This window comes from Taudactylus pleione, unplaced genomic scaffold, assembly GCF_031769625.1.
Source record: "Taudactylus pleione unplaced genomic scaffold, aTauple2 ptg000749l, whole genome shotgun sequence".
NCBI classification, from domain to species: Eukaryota; Metazoa; Chordata; class Amphibia; order Anura; family Myobatrachidae; genus Taudactylus; species Taudactylus pleione.
Window position 1 is genome coordinate 206,466 of NW_028285151.1, and position 16,873 is coordinate 223,338.

The 16,873-nt window shown below is 48.2% G+C and overlaps 1 protein-coding gene across 2 annotated transcripts in view; it reads left to right on the top strand.

Moving 5' to 3' along the window:
* The window catches only part of RBM19 (RNA binding motif protein 19), a 124,185-nt gene extending 121,579 nt beyond the window's left edge, over positions 1-2,606 (top strand). For both annotated transcript variants that reach the window (XR_015872560.1, XR_015872562.1), the window contains one exon: positions 2,124-2,606. The gene's annotated coding sequence lies outside the window, so the exon portion shown is untranslated. The remainder of the gene's footprint in view (positions 1-2,123) is intronic.
* The last annotated feature ends 14,267 nt before the right edge of the window (positions 2,607-16,873 follow it).

A 16,873-nucleotide genomic window follows, 5' to 3' on the forward strand; every position in this document is an offset into this window, starting at 1 on the left:
ATTTACTTCTAACACTGTCAAGCCACATAGTCTGATGTAAACCAAGCATATGCACCACTGTTCTCCATGGTGTAAAAATGGTGCAATGCCACCTATGCAGAGCTGGACACCAGCTCTTCATTTTGCACAAAATGCTAATTTTTAATAAACTTTAATACACCTCTACATGAGCCCCAATGCCTTAAAACTAACCAACAGTGTTGATTTTGATAGGAAGATATTTTAAGGTGTTTGTTACCTTTTGTGTTTGGGGAAAAACACTTCTGTAGTGCAGGCACGGATTGACCACTGATCTCGCTGGTAGTTTTCCTGGTGGGCCGATTGCCCTTATGATATCGTGGGCTACCTTATGCGTCCTCCATGGGACCAGACAGTTCATTGAATGTGCCCATAGATTATTACCTGATCCATTGCACCCCTCTGCCATTTCCTGTATCCCTTCTTCCCATCCACTTGTAACAGTCTCTTTTTCTGTCCAGGGGAGAAGAGAGACAGAGGTGGAGATTTATAAAAGATTGTAGAGAGATAAAGTACCAACCAATTAGCTACTAACTATTATTTTATAGGCTGTGTTTGAAAAACGACAGGAGCTGATTGGTTGATACTTTATCTCTCTCCAAGTTTTGATAAATCTTCCCCCTAGTCCCCACTCTGTCTCTGTCTCCTCCCCTGGTTCCCTCCTCTCTCTGGGTGGCTGCCCCTTTTCCTATTATCTCCCCTCTTAATGTAACATATGACATCCTCTGCCTCCCCTCCTATTAGCCCTCCTACTATTTCAACAAGTCACATATGGGACCATTTTGCTCATGACATGTGCGCTGTCCCATGTGTGTAGGCAGCAAAGGAGACAGACACTTACATCATGCAGAGCAGGAATCCAGATGAAAGAAGGCAACTATTGGCGTGGTCTTCCTATAATGTGGCTGCTATTGGTTGCTGGGGGCATGGGCTATCAATTTAATTGGGTGAGACTAGGGTAGGTCAGTGATTTATTGTTGGGAAGTATTAATTTATTGGTGAGGTTAGTATGAGGCCACATTGGCTGTCATGGGAGCAGAAGGGCTATTTATGTGAATGTAATTAATTAAATGTTGCTTAGCTTTTAATTAGATGAATAGTTCCTATCTATTTTCCAAACTGTGCCCCAATATTTTGGGATCCAGTAGAGCAACAATTAAGCATAAGACACCAACATCAAGAACAGGTAGGAGAGAGCACCTCCATGTAGACAGAATGTCATTGATTTCTTCAATGGGAATTTACAAAATGTTGCAGAACAACTACACAGTCCCCAAAACAGCTTCCCACATTTACATAATTACACAATTACTCCTAGCATTTCAGTCTTTTACATTTAATACAAAAGTACAGCCCTTTTGTTTTGTACAGGGAATACTAGAATGTTCTCTTATTGTACAGGGGTCACTAAAACGCTCTCTGCATTGTACATGGATCACAATAATGCACTTTGTATTAGAGCTGAGTGGTACTCCCTTATGTTTGAATATCAAATATGGCATCTTCTTGGTTATCCCGCTTTTAAGTGTTTTGGATAGCCAATAAAATAAATCCGAACTTGCGCTAATTTGGCAAAAATAACTGAACGTCTCATCTCAACTTTGTAATGTACTGGGTCCCTAGAATGGACTTTATATTAGAGAGTGGTAACTAGAATGCTCTCTATATTGTGCAGGGATGATTACAAGGCTCTCTGTTTTGCGCAGCAATCTCTAGAATGCTTTCTTTATTGTACTCCAGCTGCTGGAATGCTCTCTGCATTGTGCAGAAGTCGCTAGAATGTTCTCTGTATTATACTTTGAATAGCTGGAGTACCCAGCGTTGCCCGGGATTTTAAGAAAGTTTGTTTACATCCTCCAACCAACCTCTCCTTAGGCAGGCCTCACGAAAAGTGTGACAAACTTCCTCATAAACAGTGCTAAGGTCTTCGAAGGAAGTAGGACCTGTAACGGTGTAAATCAAACTTCGGAGATAGAAGCATTCAAAATTTGTAGGATGTACAGTATAAACACGGCCAAGAGCTTCTGTTGCTCTGCTACCAGAGTATGGGGAGTGTGGAAATTAACGTAGCAGGACTGTAATCAGTGATATCTTCTTCGTTACAGGTTAAATGAATAACAGTGATGTCACGTCCTGAATGAGAAGTGGACCCAGACTGGGTGCAGGGAAGTCCTTGCGAGCAGTTTCCTGATATTGGAATGAGGCTGGATGTAAGGAGTATTTGCTCATGAATGTCTCTGCTATTACTGGATGATGTGGAGAATGGAAGCTCAGGGATAGGAAGGAACCGGGCTCCCGACTGGTATCTGTTTGCAACTACTGGAGGCGCTGGGGCACAGGAACCAAGTACAAAGGTCGCTGGTGGAGGAGGCTCTGTAATGTAGCGCAGTGGCGATCAGGCAGTGGTACTGTGAAATGGAGCAGGCAGCAAGATGAATCCTCCAACAGAGTACTGCAACTGGAACACAAAGCAGAATGAGGCAAAGGAGCACAGAGAACTAGCACTAAAACGCTCTCTGCATTGTACATGGATCACAATAATGCACTTTGTATTAGAGCTGAGTGGTACTCCCTTATGTTTGAATATCAAATATGGTATCTTCCCGCTTTTAAGTGTTTTGGATAGCCAATAAAATAAATCCGAACTTGTGCTAATTTGGCAAAAATAACTGAACGTCTCATCTCAACTTTGTAATGTTCTGGGTCCCTAGAAAATTTGTAGGATGTACAGTATACAGTATGAATATCAAATGCACTTTGTATTAGACTAGCTGTGTTAGACATTGCACTGGCAACCTGAAGACTCCCAGGAAGCCCTTAAGTACCTAGGGCTAGATTAGCTGTCAGAGCCCTCTGTGAACCTCTCAGATGGGATTGGCTGATTCAGACATGTAACCAAAATCCAAGATGGTGGTGCCCAGCACTCGGCAGCATTAAACAGATTTCCAGCCACAAGATGCCAGAGACCCAGATGCCCCTCCTAGGACCTGCCGCACATCGTGCCAGCCGCCAGCAGTTTGCACTCCCACTAGAAGGACCCTGCCAGAGCGCCCGGACAGGTAAGTCCTGAGCCCCCTGCTGACCTCTGGAGTGGCCTGTGACATTACCCCCTCCTTTGGGGTGGCCTCTGGACACTCTTTGGGTTTTCTTGGGTTCTCGGAACGAAACTTGTGAACCAATAAAGGTGCATGTATATCGGAAGAATTCACCCAGCAGCGTTCCTCTGGACCATGACCCTTCCAGTCTAACAAATACTGAAGCTGACCATAACGAAGACGGGAATCAAGGATCATTTCAATTTCCACTCATCTTTCTGTAAATACTTTAGAAGAACGAGGCAGAGTTGTAAGAAAACGAGTCAGAACCGGAGGCTTCCATAATGAAATGTGAAACGAATTGGGAATCTTGAGATAAGCAGGCAGTTTAAGCTTATAAGCAACCGGGCTGATAATTTCTTCCACTGGCAAAGGACCAATAAAACGAGGGGTGAATTTCATCGATGGTTCTCGTAGTCTTATGTTTAGAGCAGAAAACCATACTTGATCCACAATTTTCAAACTTGGAACTGCTCTTCTTTTTTTTATCTGCCCAGTGTTTGTACCGAAGAGAAGTTTTCTGAAGTGTGGATTGAAGTTCTTCCAAATCTTAGAGAAATATTGTAAGGAGGATGTAACTGCTGGCAGGTCGGAGGCTGGTAAACTTTGAAACTTGGGTACTCGTAGATGTGTACCATAAACAGTAAATAATGGTGTGTGACCAGTGGAGGAGTGGTAAGAACTGTTTTGTGTACGAATTCCGCTCAAGGCAAAAAGACCAACCAGTTGTCTTGAGAGGAGGATAGATTCATTCGAAGGAACGTTTCTAGGTCTTGGTTAACACGTTCTGTTACTTCATTAGTTTGAGGAGAATACGCTGTCGAGAATTTCTATATAACTTGTAAAGCAGAACACAAGGTACAAGGTTTCCAGCCAGAGGTTGCCTAGGAGTTTTATGCTGTGAACATTTAACGCATGATGATATGAATTCCGCAAAATATTAGATTTCATAGCTGGCCACCAATAAGATCGTTTCAGGAACTCTATGCTTTTATGAATACCAGTATGTCCAGCAAAGCAAGATGCATGTGCCCATACAAATAGTTGTTTCCGTAGTTCTGGAGCACGAAGGTTTTACCAAGAGGCGCTTAATCTAATGGCAGCGAAAACTCTGGGTTCAAGAATGGGAAGTTCTCTTTAGGTTTCAGTAGAACTTTCTGGGATGATTGAGCGAGACAAGGCATCAGCCTTCTGATTCTGGGATCCAGGACGAAAGGTTAATGTGAAATTAAATTGTGTAAAGAACATGGCCCATCAAGCCAACCTGGTTTTTAGACATTGGATGTTCTTTAGAAATAATACGTTTCGATTATCGGTGTAGATGGTAACTGGGAAATTTGCTTCTTCCAAGAGGTAACGCCACTCCTCCAATGCAAGTTTGACTGTGAGTAACTCTTGCTCCCCTATGGCACAATACCCCTCTGTAGGCAAGAATTTTTTCGAGAAGTACCCACATGGGTGAAATTTATTATCCTTAAACTTTTGGGAAGAACGCCTCCTATCACTTGTGAGGAGGCGTCGACTTCTAAAAAAAAAAGTCTATTCACATCAGGCTGGTGGAACACCGGCAGTGATGAATGCTTCCTTAAGCAGTTGGAAGGCAGACTCTGCTTCGGAGAACCACTGCATGGGGTTAGCTCCCTTGCGTGTCAAGGCCATAATAGGTGCTACTAGAAACGAGAATCCCTTAATGGACTTGCGGTAGTAATTTGCAAAGCTTAAAAATCTCTGTACCTCTTTTAAGGACATAGGCCAGGACCAATTCAGGATAAATTGCATTTTTTCCAGATCCATCTCTAATCCTGAGCCAGAGACTATGTATCCTAAGAAGGGTATGGATGAAGCTTCAAATACACATTTTTCCAGCTTACACTATAAACTATTCTTCCGCAACTTGTTCAAAACTTCTCTCACATGTTGCTGATGGTCCTCTAGAATGGAATAAAAAATTAACATATCATAAAGATAGACGATTACAGAAGTGTAAAGTAAATCTCGGAAAATCTTAACAAAATTTTGGAAGACTGCGGGAGCATTACTGAGACCGAAGGGCATAACTAAATACTGGAAATGCCCATCTCGAGTATTTAATGCGGTCTTGAACTCGTCTCTTGGGCAAATTCAGATGAGGTTATAGGCTCCTCTTAAGTCCAGCTTAGTAAATACTGTAGCTCCCTTTACCCGGTCAAAATGCTCGGTGATGAGGGGTAAGGGATACCAGTTTTTAATTGTAATGTTATTTAGCCCACAATCATCTATGCAGGGGCGAAGTCCTCCATCTTTCTTCATGATGAAGAAGAAACAGGCTCCTGCCGAAGAGGTTGGCGGATGATTAAAATCCTTGGCCAAGTTTTCCTGGATATACTCCAACATAGCCTTTGTTTCAGGTATTGAGAGTGGGTAAATATGACCACGTGGAGGAATCTTCCTGGGCATCAACTCTATTGGACAGTCCCAATTCCTATGGGGAGGTTAGATGTCAGCCTCTGAATTGCAAAAAAAATCTTTAAAAGAGGCATAGTGAGAGGGTAGTTGATAAGGATCTGATATTTGAACTTTATGTACAGGTTTCACCATTGAAGACAGGACAAGTGACACAAGTCCCCCCGAAGACAAAATTTTTGCAGTAGCAAAGACTCACGCAATTGGTCGATTAATTCGAATTGTGCATGCGTATGCATCATAGAGTGCGAACTAGCAATTTCGATGGGAAATGGGTTTGCAGAGGCTACGCAGATTCAAAGCAGAGTGATTGACAGGAAGTCCCGTTTTTGGGTGATGACGGGGGGTGGTCGGGCGAACGCAGGTGTGCCAGTGCGTTGCAACGCCGTCGCAGGGGCGTGCATAAATTATCCACTGCAATACAATATGTAGCATGATGGCTCATAGCGTGTACTGAAGTTAGCAATTCCTGAGTGATGTCTGACCTGCCTTGGGTCCGATGTTATCGATTATTTTGCTATGCTGCCCAAGAATACAGATGTGTGTAAGGGGAAGTGGCGTCCTTATGGTAAGCTGTGATCGCAATGCGATTGCAAACATTTGCATTTCACCGCTAATATTAGCAACTGTGGTGCGTGCATTCTAGCATAATAGCGATCCTTGCTGAATCAGGCCCTATGTTTACTTAACCAAGAATAACCTAAAATAATTCCGTGGGAGGCCTTAGGAATAACTAAAAGTTCTAACAGCTCCACGCAAAGAGCACCAATGCGAATTTGTAACAGAAGAATCTGATGAGTGACGGTTCCATTAATGATATGACTGCCATCCACCACATAACATGGTTTAATGACTGTACTGCAATTTGATACTTCTGGATTAATTCAGCTGAAGTGAAATTCCCGGCCGCTCCGGAATCTAGAAGAGAGAGGACATTTTTAGATCCTTGAATTAGCTCTAGGGTAACAGGGATTGTAGATTCAGATTTAGCTGAAGACAATGACATTACTCCCAACCTAGTGCCTCCATGGCTGGTTAGGAGCGATAGTTTCCCGGACGACGAGTACACGAGGCAACCAGATGACCGGCCTCTCCACAATACATGCAAAGATTTTCTCGGCGACATTTCTGTCATTCTTCAGGGGTGAGCCGGGCCCGATTAATCTGCATAGGTTCAGCAGTGACAGTCCCAGTAGGAGCAGCGAGAGGAGGTGGTGGAGTAGGCCGAAACCTGAAACTATCTGTTTTATTCTTCTCGGCCTGTCGCTCACGGTAGCGGAGATCCACCTTGTTACATAATGAAATAAGATTATCTAGCTTGGGTGAAACATCGCGGGTAGCAAGGTCATCTTTAAGTCGCTCTTAAAGACCACTCCAGAAAGCTGAGATCAGAGCTTCGTTGTTCCACTGCAACTCCGAGGCTAGAGCTTGGATCTGAATGATGTATTGGCCTACCGTCCTGTTGCCCCGGCGAAGGTGCATGATTTCAGAGGATGCTGAAGTCGTCCTCCCAGGCTCGTCAACAAGGCCAACAAGGGATAATGGTGAGACCCACTCTAGGGCTGGACCAGAGAGGAGTGACACAATATAAGCAACTTTCGCTTTGGGAGAGGGAAAGTTGGCAGGCTGAAGTGTGAAATGGACATCACACTGATGTTACGGTTCTCGCACAGTTGTGTAAGACCTCTAGAGCCAGGGAGAGGATCTTCCACCAATAACAGCCACCTGCTGTTCCCTTAGTGATTTATTTACACACTGGTACTTAGCTGGCCACTCGGATTTATAGCAGTAGAGGCTTACACAACCGTCAAGAGACCGCAGGACTGCTGACCAAGAACACGACAGGGATAAGGAGTGGCAGTCCTTCCACTATTGGTACTAATAGGAGTGCTACTGCGGGAGAATGGTAGAAGAACTGATGATATGGATTCAGTACTCAAGCAGGGACAGATGACAAGATCTCGGGAATGTCTAGGGACTATGGTGCAGCTGGGTTGTTTAGACAAGGAGCGAGGTGACAAACAATACAGGCTGCGCAGCAGGAGGGAACTGAACTGGGTTATTGCAGGATTTAGACAGGACTAGACCAGACAGGACTGGCAAATAACAAACCTAGACTAAACAGGCAAGATAACTGACAAGGACAAGACAGGCCAAATAACAGACATACAAAAACAAACAAGGACTAGGTACAAGATGTGGCCTTGAGGGCCGAGTTTGGCAGAAACAACACGGAGCGACCTTGAGAACCATGGTGTGGCTTTGAGAGTCGAAGTGTAGCTGGAGAGCTAATAGATGTACAGGCTGTGATGCGGCCTTGCGGGCAGAGGCTGTGATGCGGCCTTGCGGGCAGAGGTGCTGCTATGACAACCAAGATGCGGCTAGAGAGCTGATTGATGTCCAAGCTGTTATGCGGCCTTGCAGGCCGAGGTGCGGCTATGATAGCCGAGATGTGGCTTGAGAGCCGATATATGTACAGGCTGTGAAGCAGCTTAGCAGGCCGAGGTGCGGCTATGACAGCTGACATGCGGCTTGAGAGCTGATTGATGTACAGGCTGTGATGCGGATTAGCAGGCCGAGGTGCGGCTATGACAGCCGGGATGCGGCTAGAGAGCCAGTTGATGTACAAGCTGTGATGCGATCTTGCGGGCTGAGGTGCAGCTATGACAGCTGAGATGCGGCTTGAGAGCCGATAGATGTACAGGCTGTGATGCGGCCTAGCAGGCTGAGGTGTAGGAACCAAACGGCAGAAAGGAGCACTCAGATGCAGCAGGAACACAGACTGAAGGCAGCGAGGTAGAGAACACTGCAGATGAGAATAGTTGGAACCAGATCAACATGGCAGAAGTGGCTGTGGTATGGAGATGCCGCAGGCAGCAGAGAGATAAACTGCAACTGCAGAGTAACTGCTTTGGAGAGTCCAAACTGTGAGGACATAAACAAATGGATACATGGCTGGAAAACACACTGGCAGGTAAAGATCCAACAGACAGGTACAGGACACCAGAACTGTAGAACTAGGAAGACTGGTTAGAACTCAGGCTTCTGAGACCAGCAAACATAGCATGTCAGACAATATCACTGGCATGGAGTGAAGGGCTGGCTGTAACTTAAGGAATACAGGGTCCAATCAAAGCCATTTCCTGCAGGGAGCTATTCCTAATCACAGGCTAGTGTGCACCTGAGTTGCACAAAGACAGATGGTGATTAATGAGCACCTGAGAAAAACACCCAGACAGACAGGAATGACAGGCTATGAGCTAAACACAGACAAGACAGGAATCAGTCTGCCTGCAACAGCCAGAACATGGATCAGGACAAGATGCAGTGTCCCAGTGACAAGTATAGCTGGGTCCTGCCATGATCCGCTGTCGCAGATCCTAACAACTGATTGAGGAAGCCATGGCACATTTTGGGGTTTCCGTCAAATTTATTTGGAGCCGGCAGAGAAGTGACGAAGAGGCAGATATAGGACCAATTGGAGGAACGGGCTGAGGATTGCTCACAGCAGGTATGCTAACCGTGACAAGGGAAGTCTGCAGTGTGTCCTGATGGTGAGACGACATCTTCATAAATTGACCCAGATGACAGTGGGAAACTTCAAGACCTCCAAACGACTGGAAATACTCTGTAACAGGTCTGCTCTGGGATCCTGACCACTAGCCGAATCCATCAGGCCAGTGCAAACTGTCACGTCCTGAATAGGAAGTGGACCCGGACTGGGTGCAGGGAAGTCCTTGCGAGCAGTTTCCTGATATTGGAATGAGGTTGGATGGAAGGAGTATTTGCTCATGAATGTCTCTGCTATTACTGGATGATGTGGAGAACGGAAGCCCAGGCAAAGGAAGGAACCGGGCTCCCGACAGGTATCTGTTCGCAACTACTTGAGGTGCTGACAAAGGTCGCTGGTGGAGAAGGCTCTGTAATGTAGCTCAGTGGTGGTCAGGTTACTGTAATCAAGACAGATGGAACACTGGCAATGGCACTGTGAAATAGAGCAGGCAGCAAGATGAATCATCCAACAGAGTACTGCAACTGGAACACTGGAGGCAAAGGAGCACAGAGAACTAACACACAGACTAGCTGTTTTAGACGTTGCACTGACTACCTGAAGACTCCCGGGAAGCCCTTAAGTACCAAGGGCTGGAACTGGATTGGCTGTCAGAGCACTCTATGAACCTCTAAGACAGGATTGGCTGATTTAGACATGTGACCAAAATCCAAGATGGCGGGGCCCAGCACTCGGCAGTGTTTCACAGACTTCCAGCCACAAGATGCCAGAGACCCAGATGCACCTCCTTGGATCTGCCTGCATATCGCGCCAGCAGCCTGCACCCCCACCAGATGGACCCCGCCAGAGCGCCCGCACAGGTAAGTCCCGAGCCCTCCGCTGACCTCCGGAGCGGCCCGTGACAAATGATACTTGAAAATAATATAAATAAGTAAAGAGGGGGTAAACACGTTACTTTAGTTACAGTATGATGAATAGGCCTATTCATCATTACGCAATTATCATTAGCGATAATTATGTTTTGAATTCGCTGGTAGTTCAAATAATCATTCGGAGGCATTCATCATGCCTCATTAACTAAAGTATCACTTCCAAAAATGTACTCTTTTTGCGGTGTCAGCTAATCGGAATTGTGATACTTTTCTCCTTTATCAAAGCCCCCTCTGCTCCCAGCCCACAGTCTCTGCCTGTCTGCAAGCTCCCTGCCCGCAGCCCCTGCTCCGTGTCTCCCCACTGCCTGCCTGCAGCCCCCGCTCCGTGTCTCCCCTCACCCTGCCCGCAAACCCCCCCTCCGCACCAGTATCTGTCCCAGGCCTCTGTGTGTGATCAGTTCTCCCACCAAAACCTTGCCCCCCTTTGCCTCCGTCACAAGGCCACCACAGCATAAGCCACATGCCGGTGTATGAAGCTTCATGCCCCCCGGTGTCTGTCCCAACCAACCCCCCCGGCTGCCACAGCGGCTCCGTTTGAACTCACATAATGCCCACCCGAACATGTAACATCCCCGCCGTTGTCTATAATAGTTGCAGAATCAAGAGGACCTGCTTGCTGGAGCCCAGATCCACCGGAGGTAAGGGAGACGCAGATGAATAGATCCCTCTACTGCAGAGGCTGCAGTTTAAGCAGCCTGTGAAGATTATCATGGCCTGTACACCATCAAGTTCCAAAAAAAAGCTTTTTTGAAGCTAGTTCAATAGCCCTGATACTTAATTTCTACAAAAGTATGTGAAAGTGTTAATTTTTACAAAAGCAGGTGAAAAGTAAGTGATGATGAAGTATTGTACTAATAAATGTATGTTTGTTAATATGGCAAATGTGTAGGAATGTGTACGAACTGCTATAAATATTTTACATATATGTGAAAATGTACAATGAGATATGTTTACATAATGTATGAGGTACTTCTTTCTTTGGTGAGGATGTGCCTCAGTGTATAGGATACACATACACTAGAAGAAGGGACGGAGTGATATATCTGGGAGTAATTGGGTTCCTGTCAGGGAAAGAAGTGCAGGGGAGAGAGAGGGAAAAAAAAAAAAAAAGGAGCCTGCAGCCGACTGACAAGGGGGTCTAGATTTGCTTCTTTGGGTGCTCACCCCCCTGTGTACTGTGCAGCAGCTGAACTATGGACGGGCTGCCAGGCGCAGGGGGGGGGCTGGTTCGCTCAGCAGCTAGGGCCAACACTCATTGGTGGCAGGGCAGATAAGTTACCTGCGGCCAAGCAGAGTCCGTGACAGAGCTCACGCTGAGGTGCACAGGACATACAGCCTAGGAGGCTGTGAAGCAGAGGTGGGGATGGCCGCAAGAGAGGGCAGCTGAGTAGCGTTGCAATGGCAGTGCTGGCAGCAGCCAGCAACTAACTGCAGCAAGAGGGAGCATCAGCGGAGGTGCTCCTCAGCATTTGGGAGTGCGAGTCTGGATGACCAGCCACTGGCTGGACCAAGTCTACTAAGCCAAGACACCAGGGCCAGCTCCAGGGGTCTGAGCACCCTGTGCCGGCAAGGTTCGCTGTGCCCTGCTATTGCGCGTGCCACTGAAATTGGGAGCATGGCCTCATTACCATAGGCTATGTCCCCCTACGTGACATTATTTGGAGGCATGCCCGCATGGCACGCCTCCAAGTAACGTCAGGCTGGGGGTAAAGCCCAGCCCTCCGTCACTGGCTGGACTTCCCCCAGCCCTCTCCCATCTGTGAATGGATGCCGCGCGCATGCGCGTTGCATCCATTCACACTCCAGGGGTCTGGCACCGCCACACAGCTGCCGCGGTGGGGTCCCCAACCTCCCAATTTCACCCCCCACGGGCCACATCGGCCAACGGGTGGAACAGCAGGACAGTACTGTCCCGCTGAAATCAGGATGTTGGGGAGGGGTGCGCCCTCTCTGGGTGGCGCCTCTGTTCGACCACACTGGTCGAACACCCCTAGAGCTGGCCCTGCAAGGCACATCAGCATAGTGGAGGTGGTGAGCAGATCTAACAAGCCCTCATAGCGATATCACACTCCTTGAGCATATATAGCACACAGGAGGGAAGGACTTTACCATTAGGAGAGATAAGCATATTTAAATATGTTTGCACAAACTCTGACTATAAAGAACTCTGTTCACCATGTCAGTGGGAGGAACGCGCAGAGTTGGAGGAGTGATATTAATACTGGTATATTAACTTATATTTATTTTATCTTCAGTTAGTAAGATAACTGTGACAGGCTGTGAAATCTGTACTCTTAGCTCACGTTCCATTATCTCTACAGCACAATTTTAGGAGAAACAGAGGACCTGATTCAGACCCGCTCACTAGATGCATTCGCACGCTAGATGCGTATGCAAATTCTACAAGGCAGGCAATCGCACGGCAATTCATTAGCAGGCCCACTATGTCTTGGCGTTTGATCGCAGTGTGTATGCAGACGCCCACTTTCCCTTCGCAATACACGTCATCTCCAGGAAGTGTATGCAACCATCGGTAACATCAAGTAACATCGGATGCATACACATCACTTGTGGTTGACCATACCCTACCGCAAGCACTGCAAGCGGTTCAGTGTAAAATACAGCCAAGTGACGTGTATTATTATACACGTCATTATATGCCTCTGAATTATGCACGCCTTTTGAAACGGCATTGAGACGCTCAAGCACGCCTGCGTTCACACCTCCACCCCCCCGTTTCTAGTGGCCAGCCCCTGTCACCACCCACAAACAGCTTCTCCTGTCACTCATTCTGCCGGGCAGTCTATGTGCAGCGAGCGAACGCTTCCCGATCACTCGCACTGGTTTGTGCACGCGCATTGCGAAGCGTATGTGCAGAATGCAAACAATCAGCTGCCTGCATGCGAATGCATCCTAGCGAGCGGGTCTGAATCAGGTCCAGAGTTCAATGTACTTATGAAGAGACTTTTAAAAACTCTGTTTTCTTTGTACCTGCTGTAAAGGGAACAGAACTGGTTTGAGAGTACAAAGGAAGTAAGTTCAGCATTTGGTTATGCCCACTGGCATTCAGGTTGCAGTTAGCATCATCCAGTGAAGAACAAGACGGGATGCAGTTTATAGACCGGCGGACTAAATGCTGACAGGAGAAGCCTGACGAGGGAATTAAGATAGGCGTCAAAATACCGATCTTATCTTAATCCCGATGCCGGAATGCCCGAAGAACGACAGCCTGAAAGAGGTAAGTCCATGGCGTCCTTAGCATTAGCTGTGGGGTGGAGGGGGTTAGGTTTAGGTAGTGTAGCTGGGTTAGGGTTAGTTTAGGGAGGAGCAGGGCCACCATCAGGGGGAGACTGCCAGAACTAGAGTACCGGGCCTGGACAAAATGCCCCTCTGTCTGGGTAAATGTGAGCGGCATGCCTGGTGCAGGAGAGGCTGGGCAAGGAAGACAGCAACCGGGGAGAGAGGGAGCAGCAGCTGTGGGCAGAGACGTGTTATACAGCCACCGCGTGATGGTGCAGAGGATGGACGGGCAGGAGCAGGAGAGGCTGCGGGGGATCCCACTTCCCATCCAGATATTCCTATGTTGGAGAAAAACCAGGTACAGACTGAGGGCCTGATTCGGAGCCGCTCGTAAGCAGCCACTCATTCGCTCCGAGCGATGTTCGCACATCTGCGCATGCGTATGGGTCGTAATGCACATGCGCCAACCAGTCATTGCGTTCGGAAATCGAGCGCTCTCAAAATAGCGAGTGCCTGCTAATTTGAGTGACAGGATGAGGCGTTTGTGGGTGGTAACAGGGGAAGGTGCTTGAAAACGGTGATTGGTGATCCGAACGTAGGCGTGCCAGAAGGTCAAAACGGGCGTTTTAAGGGTGTGCATAATTAACAAAGCAGCGTCATCGACCACGTCACTTGGTTGTTTCTTAGCCTGAACTGTTCGCATGATTGCGGTAGGAAAATCCAACCACAAGCACTGTGAGCAGTTCATGCACCTTTCGGTGTACTCGATTAATCTAATAAATAGCGGAGATGACGTAGGATGCGAGCGGCCAGGGGGCGTCTTTTCAAAATAGCGAGCGCATATTTAGTTCGCTCGCTCAGACATAGAGGCGTCAACAGACCGCAAAGAGCGAGCGCTCAATTTAAATAGCCGGCCCCTTTTTCTGAACGAGCGAGCGCAACTAGCGTCCGGCTCTGAATCAGGCCCTGAGACTCCTGCTCTCACACTGTAACTCTGCTCTCACACCCTCTTTCTGCTCACACACCCTCTTTCTGCTCTCACATCCTCACTCTGCTCTCACACCCTCAGGGGTAACTAGGGTATTTGGAGCCAAATGGGAAATGTAAAAATGGAGCCCCCCCAATGGGCGTGGTCACTTAAAAATGGGGCGTGTCAACATGACACACCCCTTTCTCATCACTCTGAGCATTCCTTTCCATATGCACCTTAACACCAGTAATGCCCTCATACAGTCCCCCAGTAGTGATTTCCCTTATGCAGCATCCATTAGTTCCCCTTATACAGTGCCCCCAGTAGTGGTCCCACTTATGCAGTGCCCCTTATATAGTGCCCCCAGTAGTACTCCCTCCCCCCCCATGCAGTACCCCCAGTAGTGGTACCCCCTATGCAGTGCCCTTTATATAGTGCCCCCAGTAGTACTCCCCCCCCCCCCCCGATGCAGTACCCCCAGTAGTGGTACCCCCTATGCAGTGCCCTATATATAGTGCTCCCAGTAGTACTCCCCCCCCCCCCATGCAGTACCCCCAGTAGTGGTACCCCCTATGCAGAGCCCTTTATATAGTGCCCCCAGTAGTAGTCCCCCCTATGCAGTGCCCCCAGTAGTGATCCCCCCTATCCAGTGCCCCCTGTAGTGGTCCAGGTCCTCACAATGAAATGCCCCCAGTAGTAGTCCCCCCCAGTAGTAGTTCCCAGTAGAGGTCCCCCATCCCAATGCAGTGCCCCCAGTAGTAGTCCCCCCCAGTAGCAGTAGTAGCCCCCCCTCCTTCCGATTAGTACAGACAAATACGAGTAAGAAAAAAAAAATATATACACTTACCTGAATCCATGCTCCGACTCCGGCCACCGCTCCTCCTGCCCCCGCATGTCAGTCCTCCCGGGCTGGCGCGCTCTGCATTATGGGAGAGACGCCATGACATCTCTCCCATTACATCTCTCCCATTCCCTGCGGTAGGGTCTCGGCTCCCGCAAGCCCGAGTGGACTTCCTGCTCTGATAGAGCAGTAAGTCCACTACTGACATCACGATATCAGTAGGGCCCCCCACAACGATATCTCCACTGATATATCCTGGTTAAGTCCGCCTGCGTTAAATTCCACACTCCCCATACATTAGTAAATTAGTATGGGGATATGGAAATTGTGCTATTCATCAAATTCCGAAAATTATGTATTTTTGGAATTTGATAGTGTTGCTAAACGCCACTCTGAGGAGGCATATAGCGGGTTACACTTACCTGCTGTCAGCTGTGCAGGTCCTCCTCTGCTCCCTCCGATGCTCCCTGGTCCCTGCTTCGGCTCTGGCTGCTGCTCTGACTCTGTGTTCTCCCAGCAGAACACAATAAAGTTTAGAAAAATAATTAAACACATTTTCTCTAAACTTTACTGTGTTCTGTCAGGAGAACACAGTGTCAGAGCAGCAGACAGAGTCGGAGGTGGCTGCAGCGTCCAAGTAAGTGAGGGATAGGGAGGTGAGCAGAGAGGGGGTTGGGGGACACACACAATTACCGCAGCTGTAGGCAGTGCTGCGCATGCGCTGCTTTTACGGATGTAATGGCGCATGCGCAGCACTGATTACAGCTGCGGTAAGTTAGAGCAGGCAGGGAAAACTATCTCTTTTCTGAGAAGCTGTCGTCGCAAAAATTACAGCTTTTCGGAATAGATACTCATGGAGAGGAGGAATGATTAATTCCTCCAGTAATTAGGTAGAACTCCATGCAAGTTCTAAAGCTAATTACCTCCATCAAATTTTTAGTAATGTTGAATAGGCCCCTCAGTCTGCTCTCACACCCTCTTTCTGCTCCCACACCCTCACCCTGCTCTCACATCCTCACCCTGCTCTCACACCGACACTCAGCTCTCACACCCACACCCTCACCCAGCTCTCGCTCTCACACACTCACCCTGCTCTCACACCCTCACCCTCACATCGACACCCTCACCCTGCTCACACCCTCCCCCTGCTCTCACACACTCACCCTGCTCCCACACCCTCACCCTGCTCCCACACCCTCACCCTGCTCTTACACCATCACCCTGCTCTCACACCCACACCCTCACCCTGCTCTCACACCGCCACCCTGCTCTCACACCCTCACTCTGATCTCACACCCTCATCCTGCTCTAACACCCTAACCCTGCTCTCACACCCACACCCTCACCATGCTTTTACACCCACACCCTCACCTTGCCCTCACACCCTCACCCTACCCTCACGCTACTCTCACACCATCAGACTACTCTCGCACTCGCACTGCTCTCACACCGTCACACTACTCTCACGCTGCTCACACTCACGCTGTTCACCCACATTATCCACAGTGACGCCCACCTCTGAAAAACTGCCCCTCCATCTAAGGGGAGGGGCCCTGCCTATTTTGTCAGTCCCGGGCCCCATAATTTCTGATGGCAGCCATGGGGGAGGGTTAGAGTTAGGCACCCCCATGGGTAGGTTAGGGTTAGGCATTCCCCGGGAGGGTTAGGTTTAGGGTGCGGGAAGGGGGTGTTAGGTTTAGGCACCCCCATGGAGACTTAGAGTTAGCCACCACCCCGGGAGTTTTAGGTTTAAGCACACCTAAGGGAGAGTTAGGGGGGCAGGGAAGGGTTACGGTACTTACCAGCCGGCGTTGGGATCTCTGT